This window comes from Hesperophylax consimilis, chromosome 19 (assembly GCF_061612785.1).
Source record: "Hesperophylax consimilis isolate HC1 chromosome 19, BYU_Hcon_1.0, whole genome shotgun sequence".
Taxonomy (NCBI): domain Eukaryota; kingdom Metazoa; phylum Arthropoda; class Insecta; order Trichoptera; family Limnephilidae; genus Hesperophylax; species Hesperophylax consimilis.
In genome coordinates this window covers 3426572-3446274 of record NC_142854.1, presented here as the reverse complement: position 1 = coordinate 3446274, position 19703 = coordinate 3426572, and positions in this window count along the sequence as shown.

The following is a 19703-nucleotide window of genomic DNA, read 5'->3' as shown; positions in this document are numbered from 1 at the left end:
GAGGGGGATAGGGTTCCATTAGCTCAGTTGGTAGAGCGGTGTCCCGGAAAGACAAGGGTCCTGGGTTCGAGTCCTAAATGTGACCGTATCCTTTTCTGATTTATCTGTTTCAGATTTTCGTTTAGAAATCGCTAATATTGTCTTCAATAATTAAATAAATAACTTCTTAATAATTTTTGTTTGTTGCAAAATATTTTAAATATGTTTATACGCATAGTTATAATCTACTGAACTGATTTATAAGACATTATGTGACACGAGTGATTAATAAAGATATTCATTTTATGAAGTTACCTTATTCTTCCTATGTACTTCGGAAACACAATCTTTCAGATTTAGACACAACACGGTGCCATGTATATGATTGATCGATCTCCAGAGATCAGCCGCGGAGAGAGACGGCGCTATGCAGCATCCCACCTGTGGGAGAGAGAGGCACTCACATCTCGGCTAATGATCGGCTCGATCTAATGTTCCAAGAATTTCGATTATAATTAAAATATTTAATTGGACTTTAATCGTTGTCGGATTCTGGTAGAGTGGAGACCTTTTGGGAGGACTGTTGAAAAAATGACTAATTATTAACATTATTTTATTTTTATAATACTAGTTCACATATGCTAAATAATATTCTAAATTTGTGTGGTGTTGACGGCCTCCGTAGTCGATAGGTAAGGCTCTCGACTAGCAATTCGGAAGGGAGCTAGCAATGGAGGTCGTTGGTTCAAACCACGGCGTGCGCAAGTAAATTTTATTTGATTAATTTGGGTTAGTTCACAGTTAATTAATTAAATTAATAATACATAGTATATTTGCGGCACATTCCAGTGTATAAGATACTCTAGGAATCCTCCTGGAGTAAGACCGTCATTTAGACTTGAAACGTTGCGTGAAATGCCTTTAGCCGTGTTTGGTGACCATATCTGAATAGCCAGGTACTTCCCCACCTTCCTATTCTTCATCACCTTCCGCTACCCACTTTCTTCAGGCTCCTAACACACTTCTCGCTGGCCCCAGACTGTTGGGAGCAGTTGGGACTCTTGTGCAGTATTCACATAAAAGAAAGTGTAAGGACAGATTTAGTCCTTGATTAGTACCTAAATTAATGTATATACTGAGGCCCTTTTTAGGGGTTTCAACCTAGTAAAAATTATACAGCATTTATTATAATATTTTACATAACTGCCTCAAGCAAACTGCATTGTATGGATGGCATTGAAGCCAAATCTAGGATGAAGGGAAATTGCCTGGCAGCCATCTTGTCTGACTACTTTTGAACTGATTTGTTTGCAATGTGGTGAATAATTTATTTAATTATTTATTAACGGACATCGTCCAAATTACAAAATAATAACACGAATACAGTAAAATGAAAAATACAGGATTAGACAAAGGTACATGAAAGCAAAGACATAAGACAGATATAATATAAGAAAATAAAGTGACAAGTCGAATCAAGTCAAGACTACGCCGTGGGTCAGGACCACATGACACTTATAATATTCCGTCACTTGTTTAGCGACTGGCAAAAATCATTCAGACTTATTCCAAAAAAGTTAAGGTTTTGACTTGAGTTGACCAGTCTACACATTCTGGACAGTGGTGAATAATATCCATAATATGTAATTAATATCCATAACTGTTATCATTTTATTTTTGTGTTGTTAAGGCAGTTATATCGGCTTATAGTTTTTTTTTTGAGTATTTGATGAGACAAGAAATGGGTTACGTCATTAAATTTTTTAGTAAGTTTTAGCATTTTCATATATCTTCCTCCTCACCCTGCGGCTTCAAATTGTTCTCGAATTGCTCAATCCAGGGCTTTTTTATGTCCATGTTTTTTCTGACGGCTTAAGCATTTTCATAAAATTTAAAAGAGTGTTGTAGTTCAAAAAATTGCAAATCCCATTTTAAAAATTAGAAAATTTACAATTTTTTTTTTCAATCCCTTGTATTAATATTTTAATGTAGGTTTCAGAAGAGAGAATTTAATCAAGTTGTACTAAAAAGTAATTTTTTTCACAAAGTGAGATTTTAATGCCATCTTTTAGAAAAAATAAACACATTTTAATACGCCACATATAACGTATTGTAATAATAATGAGTTACCAAAAATATCAAATAGTAGAAAAATATTGAATTTAAATATTGCAAATCGAAAGATTTTTTTTGTCTATCTATCGGCACTTCATAAAATTAAAAATTAAAAGAAAACAACAAAAAAATTATTGCAAAAAAACTATTATTTACTACTTTTTGTTTTCAGGGAGATATTACTGTTCAAAGAATTTTCCCACAGGAACTAAATGTTTTTCCGGGATGAAAAGTAGCCTTTGTCACTTCCTAGTTCTCCAACTATCCCTATGCAAAAAATCAGTTCGATCGGTCGCTCTTTTGCGACGTGAAAGAAGGACAAACAAACAAACACCTTTCGCATTCATAATATTTTTAGTTGTGCACGCCAAAGCAGTACCAAAGAGGGTCTCAAAATTAATATTTTTTCTCTCTCTATAAATTAGAAAAACGGATTTAATTAGAGATGGATTGCTTTTGATTTTATTGTGTCTTAACCGTTTATCCACCGAGTCAATTGCTTGATGATTTTTACTGACACTTATATTATGCACACACGGTCGTCATGGTTGTATAAAGGCGGGTTTTATTGCCTGGTGGCAATTTCTTCCAACCAACCTACATTTATAGCGGGAATAAAAATGTACTACGTTTACCAAGGTAATGCGCTTTTATAAAATAATTAAATTGTTTTCAAATAAAGTACGTAAGAAGAAAGAGAGATTTGATGTATATTTTAGCCCGTCTTCCCACGGGTCGGTAAGAAATCGACATAAACCCAAGACCTTGCACAGAAAAGTTACACACTGAACTGCGCTGAAGACTGTTACCATGCTATAGCGAACTTAATTTTCTGCGCAGGGTTCGGTTAATGTCGATTGCTTACCGACCCGTGGGACGACGGAGTTAGAATTACCCAATTTTTATCTTTGAAATCTATAAAATATATGCTACTCTAGTTAATTTGGGAATGGACGTGAACAATAAAGAAGATGAATTAAAAGAACGAAAGTATTTTATAGTTAGACCGAGGATTATACCCCCGTTCCCAGGGACTGAAGTCAACCACGCTAACAGCCTCGCCAAATGCCGAACTGGTAGAACCGATATTTATCTCGTATGATGTAATGTCATCCGTTTTCAGAAAAATGCGTATATGTCCTAGTGTGTGTATTTGATTGCCACCAAAAGTTGTTGGAATGCATTGTTATCGACAACAAGTATATATGCCGAGTTTCAGCTCGTTCGAATATCGGGAAGTGGGTTAGTTCCCGCTTCCAAGATTGGCATTCATTCATTCCAGAAAATAAAAGTGAATTTCAAATAGATACATTATATACATTAATATACAATACAGGGCCTGTGTCATCTTTTGGGATGCTGTGTGGAGAGTATTTTTTAAGGAAAGGATGGAGAAGAAATTCTGGGAAGGTAAATGGTATGAGAGTTGTGTACGAATCTAGAAATCAGTGGGTCCAGAAGTGAAGGACATATGAATATATCCCTCGCACTGCGGCGCAAGGCGACTGGTTGAGAGACCAGTAGGAGAGGTCAAAGGGTCTCCCCAAACCAGCCTCTCCCGATCTGGCCCGCCACGCAGCTGGTGCGCATGCGCATCCTCAACACACCTCACCCGCTGAACCCGCGCACCCCTGCTGAGTCACCAAACGTAGCCACCACTTGGGGTGAACTATAGCAGAGGTGTTGGTTATCTAATAAATGGTTACCGGGGCGGCTGTACCCAATCCCGCCTCCCAAATTGTATTTAAAAATAAAACAATATAAAATATGCAGGGCTTTCCAATAAGAGGTGTTATTTTGAATAGCCCGCTATTTCGGTAGATGTTACTTTTGAAGCTGTCATTTTTGACACGCTTCAACAACGCATTGAAATTATTAAAATTCACTTGCGTGAATTAAATGCAAATCATCTTGAGTGATGAGGCCCATTTCCACCTCGGTGGCTTCGTCAACAAGCAAAATTTTCGCATCTGGGGCTCGGAAAAACCAAGAGTAATTGTTGAAAAGCCTCTCTATTCTCAATGTGTGACTTTTTGGTGCGGTTTATGGTCCGGCGGAGTCATTGGACCTTACTTTTTCGAAAATGAGGCTGGAGCAACAGTTACGGTGAATGGATTGCGCTATCAAGAGATGATTAATGATTTTTTATGGCCGGAATTGGATGGTATTGATCTGGACAACGTTTACTTTCAACAAGACGGCGCTGCGTGCAACACAAGCAACGAAACTATTGATCTTTTACGATTGAATATCAAAATAACATCTCTTATTGGAAAACCCTATATAAACAAAAACCCATGTACCTATGTATCTACTTAAGTCATAAAATGACAATTATTCAAATACTTCATTTTAAAATGATGTCAGACTATTGCCCAGCTTTTGAAATCACCATCAAAAGGCCAAAATAGTATTAACGCCTCTTTGTCGTAAAACCACATCACATCACAAGTCCCTTGGGAATAATTTGTGAAAGGAAAAATGAGTTTTTCCGCCTGGCCTCCCATATTTCCAAGGGGGGACCCAAGGATTTTTGATTGCTTTTTCTGCTGACTGATTTAGATGTTTTCATTGCATCAATTGGAGGTGTTTTTTGTAGTAAGTTCTTTATAAACCGTGCACATGTTTGTATATTAAGATGTCTAGTAAAAGCGGTTATTATCGTTCAAAAGATAAACAAATAAAATGATCATCAAACTTCAATATCAATGTAATTTATGGAACAGCTGACCGAGCGCGGTGAAATAATAATTACTATAAATGTGTGTAAATACGAACGTTTTGTAAAAGATAAATAAAAATAAATAAAGACAATTTTTTTCATGAATCATCTCCATAAGTTTCGCGATATGAGCGTTTATAGATTTAAAGCTTGAACCAAGAATACGCATAATGATGGAACACGTATTTTACTTATGTTATAGTCAGCCCTGATTTACTTACAAACTTATTGCATTTCGTTATGTCAACGAGAGTAATTCAAACCAGGACTGAGTCATGTAGATTTATATCTTCAGAATGTTCACATCAGACATTGAGAGGGTTAGCATAAAAAAATACAAAATTATGAAATGAAAAATAATAAATACCAACCGTCCAATAACGGTGTACCACAATGCGTAAAATTAAAACACGCCCGTTCTTAAACGCCCGTTCAAAGTTGGTATGGTAAAGCCGGCCTTGAGCTCAAACAAACTCCATGGTAATAAGTAATAAGTGAAGTCTTTCACTGTCCTACGCGCCGTGTAATATAACCACCTTTTTATAGTAAGGTTCAATGTATAAGTATTCTAAAACAAAAAAATAAAAAAATTTCAAATTTTAAAATAGTTTACTTAGCTTTGATACAGTCTGTGTTGCGTAATTGCATTGGGAAGCATTTAAAAGAATAACTTGTATCCGATAGTAAAAACGCAAACAAATATTATTTAAGTTATTCAAAAAGTAAGAGACTTTCCAACCGGTGAACTTTTTGATAAATTTAAGATTCTTAAGTTTTTAAAGAATCCGAACTGTCCTCAACTAGAACATCAGGGAATATAATATATATGTACCCAGATATAACACGACAGCAATAAGAAACAAGAGAACAATACCACTTAGAATAACGCTACTACTACAATACTAAACCACTACCTACACCACTACCACTATAAAAAGTGAGATCCAAAGCCCGATTGATAATTGCTTTATTGATATTGTACCAATAATTTTAAGATATATTTTTTTACTAACCTCTGCTATGTTATTTTGTGTGTATTTTTACTGATTCTCTTACTGTCCAATTTTTGTAATATTTTAGATAATACTTACCGAAATTTTTTTGTGATTAAATATACCTACTGTTTTGTATATACCTACACCTTTATTATTTATAACTTTACGTAAATAGACTAGCTGCCCAGTTTGACCCGAGATTATTTCTGTACAGAACTGTAATTGAATTGACTGTTAATTAAATTAGTAAATAAGAATGTTATATTGCGTATTATAGATTTTGTATAATTTCTTTGTAATTTCATTGGAATAAAAAAATGTAAAAAACAACTACAAAAAAACAAGAGACAATACAGTTTGGGTCATGTGAAGTCAAGTGAAAGCAAGAAGTTCGAGAAATTTAGTATGTAAAGTTCTTTTATTTTTATATGACACTCACAAGAGCGCCCCTATATATCGCCACCCGGTTCGGCAGCCTTGTGAGGTGGATTAAGGTATGGGCTAAAGAAAGGGATTTATTAAAGTCTTGAAAATGCTTGGAATATTTTTAGGAGAGTGAAAGATACTCTCAGTAACACCCTGGTGTAAGACAACCATCCAGAATCGATATGTTGTTTGAAAGGGCTTTGGCTGTGTTTGGTGCCAGATCTGAATGACCGGGTAGTTCCTTACCTTCCTCCTCTCTACCTCCTTCCCCTCCCCACTACCATCAGCCTCACAACATATCCTTTGAAGAAACGACCAGTTCTCATGAATTCAACATCAACTACCGTGAATTGGTGCAAAAGGTGCAACAAACAAAACAGGTACCTACCTACCTACTTACTAAAGAACTGTGCTGGTACCTACCTACCTACCTACTAAAGAACTGAGCAGGCATCTACCTACCTACCTACTAAAGAACTGAGCAGGTACCTACATACCTACCTACTAAAGAACTGAGCAGGTACCTACCTACCTACCTACTAAAGAACTGAGCAGGTACCTACCTACCTACCTACTAAAGAACTGAGCAGGTACCTACCTACCTACCTACTAAAGAACTGAGCAGGTACCTACCTACCTACCTACTAAAGAACTGTGCTGGTACCTACCTACCTACCTACTAAAGAACTGAGCAGGCATCTACCTACCTACCTACTAAAGAACTGAGCAGGTACCTACATACCTACCTACTAAAGAACTGAGCAGGTACCTACCTACCTACCTACTAAAGAACTGAGCAGGTACCTACCTACCTACCTACTAAAGAACTGAGCAGGTACCTACCTACTAAAGAACTGAGCAGGGACCTACCTACCTACCTACTAAAGAACTGAGCAGGTACCTACCTACCTACCTACTAAAGAACTGAGCAGGTACCTACCTACCTACTTACTAAAGAACTGAGCAGGTACCTACATACCTACCTACTAAAGAACTGAGCAGGTACCTACCTACCTACCTACTAAAGAACTGAGCAGGTACCTACCTACCTACTTACTAAAGAACTAAGCAGGTACCTACCTACCTACTTACTAAAGAACTGAGCAGGTACCTACCTACCTACTTACTAAAGAACTGAGCAGGTACCTACCTACCTACTTACTAAAGAACTGAGCAGGTACCTACCTACCTACCTACTAAAGAACTGAGCAGGTACCTACCTACCTACCTACTAAAGAACTGAGCAGGTACCTACCTACCTACCTACTAAAGAACTGAGCAGGGACCTACCTACCTACCTACTAAAGAACTGAGCAGGTACCTACCTACCTACCTACTAAAGAACTGAGCAGGGACCTACCTACCTACCTACTAAAGAACTGAGCAGGTACCTACCTACCTACCTACTAAAGAACTGAGCAGGTACCTACCTACCTACTTACTAAAGAACTGAGCAGGTACCTACATACCTACTTACTAAAGAACTGAGCAGGTACCTACATACCTACTTACTAAAGAACTGTGCAGGTACCTACCTACCTACTTACTAAAGAACTGAGCAGGTACCTACATACCTACTTACTAAAGAACTGAGCAGGTACCTACATACCTACCTACTAAAGAACTGAGCAGGTACCTACCTACCTACTTACTAAAAAAATCCATTTTAACAATAATTAATTAAATAATAAGACACTTGTCATCCTCCCCCTTGGTTAGACTGTACAACTTGCCGACTGTACGCCAGCCATTTTGCCCGCATCCGGCAAAATGTATGGATATAAAAATGGTTGGTTTACATTTTTATTCGGCAATTTTGTCGCCGCGGAAATCGCCGTTATACCTTCCCCGTCTATCTCCCGCTATATCTACCTACAGTATCTACCGACGCGACGGGGAGGAGGATAAGGGGGTGTTTTTGGCAACTGAGAAGATTCAAAATGCTGTAGCTGCAATTTTTATATTGATTTTCTCCTACTCGACGTTTTTACTTTGGCTACACCCGGTGGTCGAGTGGTTCAGATCTTCAACAACGATTCAGAGGTTCCGAATTTGATTCCCGGCATGCGCAAATATTTTATTCGTTTAATTAATGCCTTATGTTATTTCCCACTTTATTAAAATATAATAATACAGGGTTTTACAATAAGAGGTGTTATTTTGATATTCAATCGGAAAATATCAATGGTTTCGTTGCTTGTGTGGCACGTAGCGCCGTCTTGTTCAAAGTAAACGTTGTCCAGATCAATACCAACCAATTCCGGCCATGAAAAATAATCATTTCTCAATAGCGCAATCCATTCACCGTAACTGTTGCTCCAGCCTCATTTTCAAAAACGGAAGGTCCAATGACTCCGCCGGACCATAAACCGCACCAAACAGTCACACGTTGAAGATAAAGAGGCTTTTCAACAATAATTCTTGTGTTTTTCGAGCTCCAGATGCGACAATTTTGCTTGTTGACGAAGCCACCGAGGTGGAAATGGGCCTCATCACTCAAGATGATTTGCATTTTATTCACTCAAGTGAATTTTAATAATTTCAATGCGTTGTTGAAGCGTGTATCGTTCCATTTTTATCAATGGCGTAGTTTCTACTTGTCAAATGTCAAAAAATGACAGCTTCAAAAGTAACATCTACCGAAATAGCGGGCTATTCAAAATAACACCTCTTATTGGAAAACCCTGTATATAGTACTACCAGGCAAAACTCTAATGTATGATTACGTCATCTTGAAGCATTAAACACACTCACGGACATACACGCAATTATCTGAAATCGAATGGCATTGAAATGACAGTTAATATACTATATAAATATCGGTCCTACCAAATTTACTCAGCTTTATATTATTTAAAATGTTTTTGGTTTGACTGAAGATTGAACCTTTCTACCCAACAACCGACAACTCGACAAGCGTCGGGTAGAACCTACATTTAATTCGTATATGGTATATGAAATGCGTATATTTCCGCGTGTGTGTACATGATTGAAACAAAAGGTTGATATAATGCATTGTCATTCACAACGAATATATCTTCAGAATTTTAGCTCGATCAGATGTCGGGAAAGGATTAATTTCCGCTTCCAAGATTTGCAGTAATTAACGAAAACAAAATCGAAATTAAATAGACGTATTAAAAAAATAATAAATTCATTATAGCAATTAATTAAATACTTCCGAATAAATAAAAAGATATTGCGATGTAACTAAATGATGTCGATTTCCAATAAAGGAATAAAACTTATTATACCTTTTTCCTTTTGTGTGAAAACGATAGCTGAAAGTTTATGGCATGGAAGGCAAATAGCTTCACGAAACTCCACAATGGATACCCGGGCATAAATGGAAATGAGAAGCGCTTAGATATATACAAATCGAATTATTCAGAAGGGAAGGGAAACTTCTTTAGAAATTGGAAAGGTCGATAAGTGATCGGTGAATCATTGGGATGCTGGATGCTGTGTGTGATTCACAATTTATTCTAGCTCTAGGGAAGATATTACAATTTACAATGTACCAGATAAACCTACTCACTACTGATATGTTTTGAGATTTTCACGGCTAACTGTAGTATTATCGTGATTCATTTTTGGTTTTGTAGGTGGGAAACTACTAAATATAGCCTGCTAGCTACATACCAGATAAAACTGCCCAACAAGAAATGCTCAAATTCAAATTTCGGAATATCGACAGACGATAGCTACGAAAAAACTTCACCATTAATCATCCCTTCTCACCTGCTTTATGACGTGTTGAAATTGATCCCTTTTTAGACGAAGTTTCGTGAGTGTTCAAAAAGAAGAAGACGAAGTTACTTTGAAAGATGTGTAAATTTTAATGTTAGAGGGAGTAAAAATTAAAAATTATAATCAATGGGCGTAAGCGAAAAAATTAAATAAAGCATGATTTATTTAATACAGAGCAAAAATCTCTCGAGAAATGTCGGAAGAAGCATTAAAGAGAGACCTGTTAAATTTTTCATACCTACAACGTGTATGTTTTTAACAATTTTCGGAGCATATTTGCAATTTTTTTTCTATCAAGGTAATTTCACATAATAACCATTTTGGGCAGAGTATTGGCACATTGCTAGTAATCCAAGGGAACCTGCAATGTCTCAATACAAAAGGACTCTCCTATCAAAACCGTGGATTCAACAATTCCATCATTTCTTCAAAAAATAAATTTCCTCACTTATTCGAATGAGGATTGGACATTGTTCCATTCCTTCTCACCTTTTTAAAATTCTCCTCAAACTGTACATTCTGTGGTCTGGTTTAGATCACATATTTTTTGGATGTACCTCTCATAATAAATATCCCCCCTTCTATCAAGCCTTACCTAAAATAGCCTCCCCTGCATTCAACATCTCATCTATTCTAAGTCTGAACTCAACTCCAATCATCCAAATAATTTTGAAATTTGCAAATTTAAACAAAATAAATATATACCTACATTTACCTTCCATCTCTCCATAATTTGAAATGATGGTCTAGATTACCGTTGAAGGGTGAAAGCCAGAAAGGTTGCATAAACAAAACGTTTAGGCTCGGTAAATGAAGAGATATTATTTTAAAAAAATAACACATACTTTCTTAAGAACTTAATTTTGCAAGGGAAGTATGTGATAAATCTGTAGAAATTCGGAATTAAGTCGAAAATAAAAGCCCACATTCAGAATTTCTGCTGACAAATATCATACGTCTTTAACACTTTAAGGACAGTTTGTTTCACAGAATTTGAACAATTCATCAAATTCAAACGATCATTTTCGGGTTCTGTGAAAGTCTTATTCAAGTTCCGTAAAAATATCACTATAGGCTAGATGCTTGACAGAATTGAAATAATAACAGAACTTGAACAAATCTTTCACAGATCTTAGAAATGAAGTATGAAGAAATATTAAAAGTTTTAAGCTATTGCAAAAACATACTCGTGTGTTATTTTTTAATATAATCTTTATTCTGATGCCGAGTTGAAAAAGTAGAATTGCATTCATTTCCGAAAACAAAAGTGAAATTCAAAGAGTTGTATTTAAAAATAAGCTTCCCCGCATTTAACGTTCTAACTAACGTACGTCAAAATGACGAGCATCAGATACAAGTCTACCTGTCTCTGAATGCTCCTACAGAGACTATAGCCGAATGTACAACCTAGTGGCCGCCATGTCGTGCGCATAGCAGTTATTTTGACTGTCATCGTTGATTTATATCAATTCTCTTCATGATTTCGATGAAAAAAGGCATTTTTTTCCAATTATAATTTTGTATTTAGTGCTAAATGGTTTAATTTATCTCAAAAAAGTAGTGTCATCATATAGTACTTGGAATAAAGATACGTTTTTTTATAAGGTTGTTTAAATTTTAACCTAATTTTTGTATGTTTTACTTTAACTTCTTTATTTATTGTTTTGTGTTTAATTCGTAGAAGTCCATTTTTTTAAATTTAATTAAAATCAAATTTAAGAATATAATTATCAAGTTCTGCAAGTATTTTTTGGTTTTGGTTATTGTTGCAGCTGTTTCGACTTTCAAGGCAATTTTGAAAATGTGGTTTTAACCACGTTTAGACGACTTATTTATATGATTCTATTTTACCCCCTCCCAATTTAAAATGATTTATTAATAAAATAATTGTGACAATAGATTTCATATTCATTGAAAGCCAAAACAGCTGTAACAATAACAAAAACCAAAAAATACTTGCAGAACTTAATAATTAAATTATTAAATTTGATTTTAATCAAATTAAAAAAATAATAATTTCTTTATTTATGAAAAATTTAATTAAAAATATATTCGTCAAAAAGTCGTCTGGTTAGTTACTGAGATATAATAATGGTATTAGCTATTCAGGGTTATACCTTCATGCACAAACAATCCACATTACAAGTTAAAAAACCAATATTATGAAGTTGACACGTAAATAAACTCCACTCCACCAATATAAAATAACCACCCTTCTGTTATGAGAGAGTAGTTGACTGTGGAGCAATTTTATTTGTTGTTCAGGAGTGAAAGGGCTGGTAGGGTTGAGTTGGGGGATGGGGCAGGGGTAGACAGACCACCCCCCACCCACCCACTCCCAGTAGTAATTGCCTAAATGAAGTGGCACAACCCTCGACACTCGAATAACATCCCCTATGCAAATATGGTGTGGTTGGTATCAGAAACATAAAAGCCAAATTTTTTAAAATATCTTTTGAGAAAAATTTGTGCTCCTCTTTCCGTGAAAGTTTAAGTAATTCAAGTTTATTTTTTTTTCCTTTTAATTTCTGCAAATATTTAAATTTTTATTATTGTGACAGGTGTTTCGGCAGTCAAGGCATTTATCGAACTGAACCTAATAACGAATTACACACAATGAACAAAATCTTTCTTTGGGTAAGAAAAATGGTTATTAATTTATTGTTATTAAGTTTAATTTGTAGAACTCCATTTTAATTGTTTTATTTTTTATGAATTCAATAATATTGTTATTGGGTTTATAAAAACAGTTTATTTTTAAACAAGTTCTGCTGTGTAATTATTACCACGCGTGACAGCTGTTTCGCCCTCTGAGGCATTATCAAACTGTTTGATGACAACTGTTTGATGACAACTGTTTGATGACAAATGACAGTTTGATAATGCCTTCAAAGGGCGAAACAGCTGTCACGCGTAATAATAATTCCACAGCAGAACTTGTTTAAAAATAAACTGTTTTTTTAAACCCAATATCAATATTTTTGAATTTATAAAAAATAAAAAAATAAATAAAAAAAATGGTTATTTTATTTATTTATGAGGAGGATTATTATTTAAAAATTCTTTCAAACTCTGGAGTTGAATGCTAAGTTTTCTTGTCTGCAATTATAAGTGCTACAGTTCTTGGGTGTCAATGTGGTTTTCGTAATCAAGTGTAATAGATTGATCCGGAGATCGCGGGTTCAAATTCCGGCTTGCGCAAGTAAATTTTATTTTAAATTTTAAAAAATAATGTAAGTTATATTTACAGTACGTTCCAGAGTGAAAGATACTCTCCACCATCCATTATTGAAATGTCGCTGGAAATGGCTTTATTGAATGAAATATTATAGAAATAATATTTCAGTGTCTGACTCCTTCCCTCTGCAAGCACCTCACCACCCCAAGCAAATATGAATATAATAACTGCACTATATGACTGGATACACAACTAGCGATAAATATACTCTGTATTAATCCAATAGAGAACACCCTATTACAACACAATGAAAAATACACTAGTGACTTGTCATCGCCTTTAGTAGACTTGGACTACGAAAAATGCTCCATAGTCTGTTATTATTTTCAATTTATTTAAATTATGATAATTTTAGAAAAAATGTAATGTCTTTTTTGCTTCCGAAACTGCTTCCGAATTACAGCTTCAAATGAACATGAATAATGGACCGTATATGAATTTAAGACTAATACGAAATGAATGATTTTTGTTGGAATTGGGTGATCATATGTGAAGGAATGAAACAAGGTATGAAAGAAAGAATAAAGGGAGAACGAACACTTACCACGAAGCAGCACACAACACAGTATAAGAGTTCTCTGCGATACCTAGAGGTAATGCAATTTCAATACTTCCTTCTTCTCAAAGATTATGAACATGATAACCACAAACAACTTGCTTCCAGTACTTCAAAACTTCTTCTGTTTTTTTCCAAACAAATGCACTCGAAACTGTTCTTGTCATGGTTCTAAATTTCAAATCCTTTTCCAGCAAGGATGGTTGGAGATATGTGGGAACTGGATATATGACAAACCGGTAAAAACTATGCATATTGTCATTTCAAAACTAAACAGTCTTCGTCTGTTAAAACATACATTTCAGAGATACAAAAAGGCCTTTCCACATAAGTATCTCCTTCAGAAAGCGTAAAATAATAATTTATAACAATATGACCCAATTTGTTTTAGAACATGATGCAGACTGATGAAAATTCCATTAAATTATAAACACCTTTGTGATTTAAAAAAATTATTTATTAAATACTAAAAAATACAATAACAGAATTATGAATCTTTGACTGTCCAACTTGGAAGGTATCCCGTTTCAGGACCATAAAATTGATAGGTTTAGTTCACTTGAAGTAGGTTATGTAGGGCAAATACAATTTTAAAGCATTCATTTTCCTATGAGCCATATTTGTATTGCCATTTAAAACCTTGCTCTGAAATCTCTAGTCTTGCCATCATGAATACAAACTCACCTACCCAAATTCGAAGCAGTACCTAACTAATATTGTTTGCAACTACGCTTTAAACAAACTGTAATTTTATATTGCAAATTACTCCCACAGTAATAGCCCAGCCTCCAACAGATCATCCATTCATCTGTGTGACTAATTCGTCCGGGGGTCGAACCGCGGCTCATTGTGCTGGAGAAGTGGCCGCGTGGCGTTTTACCACAGAGCCACAAAGCTCCCCTAACAGCGCCACGTGTGCAAGCCACTTTAAACTAAGAATTACTTTTTAAATGATCGAATAATGTCTGTAAGTAAAATAATAAAGCAAATAATGTTGCAATAAACAGATTAATGTTTCTTGGGGGTGTACGACATTTAAAGAAAATAAAGCGATTGAATTTTTTCTATTATGGATTGATAACAAAATATAATACATACTTTCAAGTTTTGAAGGATTCGTGGTACTGTTAGACCATGCTATACGAATCAAGCATTTTTTGGACATGGCCTATATCACTATATCGCTCGCTATCCGATCCCATACAGATCTGTCGTCTGTCATACCAGACAGATGACGTCTTATAAGTGTCGCCTAGATCAGTGTTCCGCAAAATTTTTCAAATCAAATCAAGAAATTTTATGTTTAGTGAGAAATGTAAACCTATTTAACTGAGCACAGGTGATTGAAATTTGGAGCAATCGTTGATAAGGCTGCTCTCATCTCTTCATTGATCGTCCTCAGGCGTTATCTTTTTTTCCGATTTAATAGTAGTGAGAGTTGAAAATCCTAATTCGCATAATTAGGTTGCGGCAAATGGTGTCTAAGGGAAATGTTATCCGAGATTGGATTTTGTACCCAGTGCATAGGTTGTAGGTCACACTTAAATAACAGTTCATTTTTCTGCTAATACCTCCAAGTGTTTAACTATCAAAGCCTGCACTTTTTTTCTGAATCGGCAGCCATGACATTTGGAAAGAATTCATTACTACCATTGACAGCGTGACTGATCCATTATACCAACTTAGCGCGAAAGCTTTCAATTTTGTCCGAAGACGTTAAAATATAAGAATTCCTGCCTTTCATTTTTCTGTTGAGCTCATTTAAATAAGCGAATATGTCCGCCAGATATGCAAGTTTTACTACGAATTCTTCTTTTTTAAACACAGATGCAAAATCTGAACCCTGGGCCTCTAAAAACGTCTGGGACTCATTTTTTAGCTCGTAAATCCGAAATAGCACGTTTCCGCGAGAAATCCATCGTACTTCTGTATGAACAGAAGTGACTGATGATCTGCTCGTATTTGCTTTCTTATTATCTTCACAATACCTTGATTTTTTCCGCGGCACGCCAACTGATGACCACGGTACACCAGTGTGCCGCGGAACACGCTTTGCGGAACACTGTCCTATATGATATGCCGTGATCTGATGTAGCCAGGCGACATATGAAAATATTAGGCGCGCGTTTCGTGCACCTGTGTCAGAAGGATTAATTACGACATTCCTTCAGAGCATATTAAATCAGCTGTTAGATTATAGGTAATTGACGCATACACAAAACCTTGGAAAAGGATTGTATAAAAGGTTGTATATATCGTTATAGGTCACCCCGAGTGTCTCACTACATTAGGTGACTTAGCAAGGGATCCCGAGTTCATGGGGTGTCCAGATTTTGGCCCCACCATCTTTGAGACTGTTTGACCTCTCCAGCCGGTCTCTCCCGACCCATCGCCTTGCGCCGCAGTAAGAGGGATGGATACACTCCTAGACAAACTAAACCGCAGATTCCTACATACCCCTCATAACTTTTTCCTTCTCAGAACCTCCTCTCCTTCATTTCCTTAAAAATACCTCCACACAGCATCCCCAAAGATGAAATCGGTCCTATTATCTATTTAAATTAAATTACATTTTTTTCTTCAGGGCCCGACATAATAATAATACCCTAAGATGGACATGATGTTACTTTTTGAACACATCTATCTGTAACACAACATGACATGTCTATAACACATCTGCCCTGATGATGGACACTGTAACGTTGTCCGAAAAGTTGGCCAAAGAAGGAGATAGCCCGACACGGCATAACACTCCAAAAACAAATAACAAAAAAACGTAAATTAGAATTTCAATGCAAATCTTGGAAGCGGAAATGATCCCACTTCCCGACATCAGATCGAGCTGAAACTCCGCAGGTAGACTCGTTGTGGATAAAAATGTTTTCTATACACTTTTTGCGTCGATCATGCTATCACACACACACATAAGCCTTTCTCTGAAATCGTATGACATTACAGCAGTTAATACACGAAATAAATGTCGGTCCTATCCGATCGGCATTTTGCGAGGTTGATAGAGTTGTCGACTCCAATTCCTGAGTAGAAAGGCTCAGTCAAACCATTTTTTAAAAGACATTTTAAAATTGATGTATTGTTGCAAAAAAACTTTGAATTTTACGTGTTCAGTTTTTTTAGATTTGTGGTTTGATATTAGCTTTGTTTGAACCAATTTCTCCGGGCAGTTGGAACTGTTCTGCGGTAGGTACCTATCACCTTAAAAAAACCTATCTCATGCTAGCAGTTACGTAATTAATTTAGCACACCTGTCTCTGCTAGTTACACCAGGGAATAGTACACTCTAACTACTAACTAAAAACTCTCCATTGTGGCAAACTTGATCAAACGAGGAACACATTCGACATTCAAATCAAAGAAAACTTAGTTCCGATTGTTTCCGAGCATTTCCGGCGGATATCCGCCCAGGCTCGTTCATTAGCCAAGGCACGAGAGAAAGGGAGGACTCCGGGAGGATGTGTAACGTAATTAGCGGTAAGAATTATCATCCCTAATCGAATTAAATGTATAGCGCCTTTGATGACGGGGCTGTGAGATGTGCCCAGGTTGGATTTGTTAATTTTACAGAGGCGTGGAGTGACTAAACAGCCTACAATAATAACAGTAATACAAAGATTCACGCATTTGGTTCGTTTAACATTTCGAACTGCAGAAAACTGTACGCTGTACAATATATATTATTTGCCTGTACCATATAATAATACGTGTACATTCCAACGCAGCATTACGTTCATTGGTCAAACGCATTGTAGCTTAGTATTAGTGATTGACGAACCGGTGGATGTAATCTGTTAGCCATAAGTTTGTATTAGTAATTGACGAACAGGTGCACAGATGTAATCTGTTAGCCATAAGTTTGTATTAGTGATTGACGAACCGGTGCACAGATGTAATATGTTAGCCATAAGTTTGTATTAGTGATTGACGAACCAGTGGATCTAAACTGTTAGCTATAAGTTTGTATTAGTGATTGACGAACAGGTGCACAGATGTAATCTGTTAGCCATAAGTTTGTATTAGTGATTGACGAATAGGTGCACAGAAGTACTCTGTTAGCCATAAGTTTGTATTAGTGAATGACAAATGGGTGACGACGGTTAGTCAGAAGTTTAATAATAGTTTGTCTAGTATATAGTTATTAATGATATAGATCGCTTTAGATATCTTCATATATAAAAATCACGTGACGCTGTGTTCGTACACGCTAATCTCCGAAACCGCCCAACCAATTTCAATGAAATTTTATGAACGTGTATGTGAATGGTTGGTTCCAGCTTGAAATATAGGATAGTTTAGAATCCAATAAAAATTTGCATTTTTTTTCAACAATTTTTTTTTGCAGATTTCTCATCGAAAAATACATACAACCACAAATTTTAACTTCCCTGCATAGAAGACGGTCTGTTGCAGGACAACATCTTATATTATAAAATGCGTTGCAAATGGTTGAGTTAATTTCAAACTGGTTTCTAATCTTAATATATAAAAAGCCTGTGTATGTTTGTGCTCGCATAACTCGAAAAGTTGTCCACCGATATCGATGAAAATTTCAAAGTTTGTTGTTATTAGTCCTAGAAGTATTTAAAGATGTTTAAATGGTACAAGAAGTTGGGGACGCCCTAGGAATACTATGCGATACGGAGTCGATGTAATGTAGTTTTCTAACAGTAACATAACAGTACAAGACATTGGGTATGACAACTATTTTATTTTAAAATGTGTATTTGTTTTTATTATAAGCAATAATTAGTCGTCTGAAATATCCATTCAAATTGAAAATCTTCGGAGTAAAAAGATATTATTGAATTATTGCTTATGATACTTTGTTATCCTATTGTTATCGTATGTTATACTTTGTTAGCTATGCATAACAATCCTTGTCTTATAAAAATTAGTTTATCATTTCTTTTGTTAAAATTAACCATCACTTTTTTGTGTACTTACTTTACTAAACTAAAAAAAAAATAACCGCAAGCCAAAACAATCAAATGAAAATGTAATTAAAATTGGTATTTCTACGTCCTTGCCTTTAGTTCCTAATGTTCCCACAGTCGCAGTTGGGTAGAATAGGGTATCTACCCCACTGGGTAACAAATTATCAAAGTTAGTAATTAATTTATTATTGCATTAACCCGGGGGCGTTGGGGGTAATACGGTAATGAGGGCGATTGGAACTTTGCGATTGAACCTGCCATTGCCGCGTTATTCAATAACTGACAACCCCTAAATTATTATTAATTACGTAAAAGGGTAGCGCCACCTCTTCACTCTTGTATCGTGCAAATTTCGGATTGTTTTGATTGGTCGTGATATAAATGGTGGAATTCCCATTAATGGACATAGGAAAATAAGAACATTTGTCGGATTTAAACACATTTATTTTATTATTTTGGTACAATATTTTTTACATTTCAGAGTTATCCAGTAATGTTGGCCTCACTGGGTGGCTTACGAGTGCTGAGGCCTTCATTTTATAATATAAAAATATAATATACATAATACATTTAAAGAGAAAATAATACATTTAAAATATAATCTTGTGTGTTTGTGAGTGATGTGTGTTTTATATTAGTTTTGTGTGTTTGTTTAACTGGTCTGTTAGTGATATTTTGTGTATGTTGAAATTTGTTTTTTTTTGTCAAAAATGTAGTTTAGTAGTGTTTTAACGTATAATTGATGAAAATTTAAAATGGACCAATCACATTAACTAGTTAGATAATAAAATTAAAAAACTAAGTTATTTTTTCAAAACTATCAGGAATGTGCTCATTAAAAAAGACTTAATCAAAATCTACATGGCTCTCAGCCAATCACTGTTAGAATACGGTATTATCGGATGGGGCAGTGCAAACAAAAATATACTAAATCCACTAATTAAAACTCAAAAAGCCATAATGAAAATTATAC